Genomic DNA, 6,000 nt, shown 5'->3' with positions numbered 1-6,000 from the left:
GGTGCACTCCCTTCCTGCCAAGCCCCTCATCCACCACGCACCCCAACCACCTTCCTCCTTCTCAGTCTATGGTGTGGATGTAGGAGGACGTGCTCATTCATAAATGCCAGAGAGAAGCAGGGAACACATCCACATAAGCCTAAAATAGGAGATCCGATTCTAAGTAGCTCAGGATTCTGCTTACCAAGAGGTCAGGCCATGCGTCATTGAAGAGTAGATATGTAGGGTGACTTCAAGCTTGACAGAAGGTGCAGAAGAGACCTGGGTCTTTCTTTACAACTCTGCTCAAAGGAAGACGTGAAGGAGATGAGGGGGTCATGGCAACAACATTAACAGAACCCTGAGATTAGGTCTTGCTCTCTGTATCTTTTCTTTTTTATTATTATTAAAAAATTCTTTTTAAGTTTACTTACTTTTGAGGGGGGCAAAGGGTAGGGACAGATAGAGGGGGAGACAGAGAGTCCGAAGCAGGCCCCACACTGTCAGTCCAGAGGCCAATGCGTGGCTCGAACCCACCAACTGTGAGATCATGACCTGAGCCAAAGCCAGACATTCTATTGACCGAGCCACCCATGCGCCCTTGTATCTTTTCTTCAATCCACCCTCAGCCTCTCCCAGCTTGTGTCAAGAACCAACCACATGTCATGCCCTGGAATGCAGCAGTGGGACATACGGTCACAGCCTGACCTCCTGGTGGATGCCATCCACAAGTCCATTAACAACACACACTCTCACAGAGCCTCGTGAGGTCGCAGCCATTGTTCTGGAAGTTTCCCGGATATTCCTTCTTTCAACTCACAACAACACTGTATGGAAGTTGCTATCGCTGTCCCGATTTCTGCAGAGCAAGGATCCATGAGCAGGCAGGAGTGACCCCAGCAGCTGTCCCAGTGGCCCCTGCTAACCTCAACACTCGCCCACTCACAACAAGGCAAAATTACAGGATCTTCAAGGCTGGAAGTCAAGGTGGAGGTCATCTCATGGAAACTTCTAGAACTTTAGAACAAAGCCCAGGGAGGGCTGCTGAGAGAACACACAGACCATGTCCCCACATGTCATGTGATCTTCCCTCATGCAAGACAGCCCAAGGCCATGGAGGTGGTCCACTCTAACTGCATCGCCCCCACCCCACTTTCCCCAGTGTGCACCGAGCAGAATGAATGCATTTGAACAGAGCTGTCTATATATATTTTTTTAATGTTTATTTATTTTTGAGAGAGACAGAGTACAAGCAGGGGTGGGGCAGAGAGAGGGAGACACAGAATCTGAAGCAGGCTCCAGGTTTGAGCTAGCAGCACAGAGCCGGACACGGGGCTCGAACCTATGAACCGTGATATCGTGGCCTGAGCTGAGGTCAAAAGCTTAACTGACTGAACCACCCAGGCGCCCAGTGCTGTCTATATTTTAATTTCAGCTCCTTCCTCTTTTCTCTCTGCCTCCTTGTGTCTCCTCACACACCCTGTGTGTGTACTTCCAAGTCTCAGGTTGTGACAACAGGCACCACAGGCCAGCTAGGCTCCTCACATGGTGTCCAGATCCCCACATGCAGTGGGATGGTTCTCCCCAGATGTACATGCCACCCGTAGGCAAGGAGCTGGCCTCCTGGAACCTTCAGGAAGATCAGAATGAACCCAAAATATGAATTACACTCTGAACATAGCCAGGAGTCTCTAAAAGGAAAGCGTAGCAGAGGAATAGGAAAGCAAAGTGTAGCACAAGACATGAGCTCTGACTGAGCAGAGAGGAACTCACAGTCACCAATCTCTGTTCCACCCATGATGAGCTGTACTGTTCTCTTGGCCTCCGTGTCCACATTGCAAAATGATGATTAAGAGGATGCAGTCTCTAAGGGCACCTGGCTGGCTCAGTCGATAGAGCCTCCGACTTCAGCTCAGGTCATGAGCTCACGGTTCATAGGTTTGAGCCCCACATCGGGCTCTGTGCTGACAGCTCATAGCCTGGAGTCTGCTTCAGATCTTCTGTCTCCCTCTCTTCCCTGCTCCTCCTACACTCACACACACACACACACACACACACACACACACTCTCTCTCTCTCTCTCTCTCTCTCTCTCTCTCTCTCTCTCTCTCTCTCTCAAAAATAAACATTAAAAAAAAAAGAGGAAACAGTCTCTAGAACAGCAACTACCTAATAGCAAATGTTCAAGACGGTCTTTCTGATTATGAATGAGTGAGGTTTAATTCAATGTCAGTTACTTAGGTGATTTCACTTTGTGAAAGTTTATCGCTCTTGGTCTGTGCCCTTTGCTCTGTTCCTGATATCACGCGAAGATATATGAGGTCTGAAATCACACAGACCGGAGTGTAAATTTGCAGATGTTCCCTCCCACCATCGACGTTGGGCAAGTCTCCTCTTTTCCAGCTTCCGTTTATAAACAGAACCAATAAAACCTCCCAGAGTTTTCCTGGGAGAATAAGAGTCCCACACACATAGAAACATCTGGAACACAGCAGCTCCCCTTGATAATTCTCACAAGGGAAGATACAGTGTCTTTGTCACTTTCTCCCACATGCCCCGCATGGAATGTCCTCACTAATGTGTTGCTTCAATTATGTTATTCACCTACTCTTTTTTGCAAAGAAACAGCACATGTCCCATCAATATGACAGAACAGTTTCATTTCAGATGTTACTGAGCTGGAGAACTCAAGATATTTCCTTACCCAACCCAAGTGGTAGACAAGATTCACCGGATAATAGTTTCTTCTCCCATGGAGGCTAAGCTCAGAGTCCTGCTGAGTGTGTTAATACGGTCCTTCAAGACCTGGCTTTCACTGGACTGTCCCTGGCCAAGAGACGTGGCAAGAGGCGAGGAGTATTTATGTATGTAATTACCTGATTTGCATAGCTAATTGCCCTCCATTGCTCATGCCCACGGACAGCGCCAGCAGTCTGGATGCAGGGCTGAGAGCCAACGACTGGCTAGTGCAAACGCTTTCTGCAATTCATTTGCTGAATGGCTTAGACAAATCACTTAGAGCCTCCACATCTCCATTCCCCACTCTCTGTAATGGTGGCAATGCCTTCTACTTGTTTCCCAATTAGCTCCCTTAGTTAATAAATTTAAATTGCTTTGGAGATAGGTGATATCGAGTGCGAGGAAGTATTAATTATTGTGATGTATGAACACTTCTTAAGTAGTGAGTCTTATATGCAAATGAGGCAATAACTAGCCTAATTCGGCAAAAAGAGAAATAAATGCTAAGTAGAAGTTGTGTCAGCAAGTGCAAATGTTTACACGAAAGCAGAAAGGAAGAATTAGAAGACTCTTTGGTGGAAAATTGTCCTTGGCCTGCCAAATTACTCTGTTGTTTGCAGCATCTAAAATAGACTGAGTGACCGAGCGAGCTGGCGAGGGTCCCTCCCTGGGATGGCAGCTTGCTGAGCGGTTGGCCTCACAGCCGCTCACACTGTGCTTGGTGGGAGGTGATTATTGAATTCAATACACCTGCCCTGAATGTGTATTAAGAGCCACGTGCTCTGTTGGGGTGCGCGCATCAGAGAGACGTGGAGTAATGAGTGATTCTCAACCTTTGGGGATCTATCATTTAAGACAGAAGAATCCACATGCATAAGTGATCGAAAAATTATAATCGACACATGGATACTAGACATCAGGAGAGGCTTCATTTTATGGGAGCAGGTGGTATTTGGATGGGATCCTGGATAAAGACATAGGAATTAGCCAGAAAGAACTGGGAAGGGGGTGTGGGGTCCTGGGGAAGAACGTGTAGCTCTGTCTTGTGAGCAGGCCAGTTCTGGCCACTGTGTTGAGGGCGGACAGGACAGGACCAGGGACAAGCAAGCCAGGTGGGAGCTGATGACAAGAGCAGATGACGGAGAGGTAGACATGGGGCCATGGAGAGCACGTGAGGCCACCTCACTAGTACGGTATCACCTAGAAAATCGAATCCCGTGCCAACGACAGAATCTCAAGTCCACAAAAGGATCTCTTCCCTCAGTTACTGAAGATTCCCTTTTTAGTGAACCCCAAGAAAGTAAAGCCATGACAATGTAGGAAGAGCATAAAAATGTCAGGTATATGCCATCGAATGTACAACTCTAAGGAAACCACATGTCTTAACTGTCTTTATGTAATGAAATTTATTTCTATAATTATTGGTGCAAGAGTATAACCACTTCACTCATTTCTTTACCCACCCACTAGATACACCCAACCCCCTCCCAAACCTAGGCTGAAATGGTGGCTATTTGTCAATGTGGGTTTCCTGGGAACTGAAACCCTTCTATTCTGTCTGTATTCACAGCCCTTGAACCAAGCAAGAAAGGATAAAAGCAGTCATTAATTTAAATCCACTCTTTGTCTTACGCTTTTAGTTTTCTTAATGTTTATTCATTCAGAGAGAGCATGTGTATACGCAAGTGGGGGAGGCACAGAGAAAGAGGGAGAGAGAGAATCCCAAGCAGGCTCCATGCTGTCCTTGCAGAGCCCAATGTGGGGCTTGATCCCACAGACCACAAGACTCTGACCTGAGCTGAAATCAAGAATCAGATGCTTAACCGACTGAGCCACCCAGACACTCCTGTCTGTGCTTTCATATAGACCCTCTTATATATACCATCTCCTCGAAGCTTATTATGCACGTAAGGATGGTGCTATTTTCTGTTTCCAGAAATGGAAACCAAGGCCCAGGGAAGGTGGGTGATTTGCCAGCAACACGGAAACAGTCCTTGTTTGCCTGACTCCCAACCCACACACCCTTCCTACTTCTCCAAACTACCAAAGACTCTTATCTGTGACCTATGTCAGCTAACAGCTCGTGCAGAAAGAGGGGTAGTGTGGCAGAGCAACATGAGAAAGTGGGGGCTTATTTGGGGGTTGTACTGTATTATTAGAAATGGCTTCTAATAGCCTACAGAGATAGAACCTGTGTTACTTTTATCTGTCCAGTGTTGAGAGAGAGAGAGAGAGAGGGAAAAGAAGGAAGGAAGGAAGGAAGGAAGGAAGGAAGGAAGGAAGGAAGGAAGGAAGGAAGGAAGGAAGAAAGAGAGAGAGAGAGAGAGAGAGAGAGAAAGAAAGAAAGAAAGAAAGAAAGAAAGAAAGAAAGAAAGAAAGAAAGAAAGAAAGAAAAGAAAGAAAGAAAAGAAAAGAAAAGGAAAAGAAAAGAAAAGAAAAGAAAAGAAAAGAAAAGAAAAGAAAAGAAAAGAAAAGAAAGAAAAGGGGGAGGGTGGAAGAAAGAAGGAAGGAAAAAAGGAAGGGAGGAAGGAAGGAAAGAAATGGGATAAAATATTCACAAATCATACATCTGATAAAGAATGTATATCCAGGGGTCCCTGGGTGGCTCAGTCAGTTAAGCATCCGACTTCAGCTCAAGTCATGATCTCATGGTTCATGAATCTGACCCCCACATTAGGCTCTGTGCTGACAGCTCAGAGCCTGGAACCTGCCTCAGATTCTGTGGTTCCCTCTCTCTCTGACCCTCCTACACTCACACTCTGTGTGTCTCTCTCTCAAAAATAAATAAATGTTTAAAAAAAAATTTTAAAGATGTATATCCAAAACATATAAAGAGTACTTACAACTCAATAATAAAGACAAATGACCCAATTTTAAAGTAGATTACAGAAATGCATTCTTAGTAAATATTCCAGGAAGCATTATTTGTTCTAGGTAGGTGAACTTCGTGGTGTATAATTTTTATAAAGTTTATTCATTTATTATTTCTGAGAGAGAGAGAGAGAGAGAGAGAGAGAGAACACAAGTTGGGGGTGAGAGAGAGAGAGAGGGAGACACAGAATCTGAAGCAGTTTCCAGGCTCCTATCTTCAGCACAGAGCCCTATATGGGGCTCGAATTCACAAACTGTAAGATCAGGATCTGAGCTGAAGTTGGACCCTTAACCAACTGAGCCACCCAGATGCCCCTGTGGTATATAATTTTTAAGTCAGTAAAGCTGTCCACGGGAAAAGGAATGCTATGAAGCCAATTAATAATTATGCCTTCTGACATGCTTTCCTACT

This window comes from Suricata suricatta, chromosome 2 (assembly GCF_006229205.1).
Source record: "Suricata suricatta isolate VVHF042 chromosome 2, meerkat_22Aug2017_6uvM2_HiC, whole genome shotgun sequence".
NCBI classification, from domain to species: Eukaryota; Metazoa; Chordata; class Mammalia; order Carnivora; family Herpestidae; genus Suricata; species Suricata suricatta.
Note: the sequence above shows the minus strand (reverse complement) of the source record.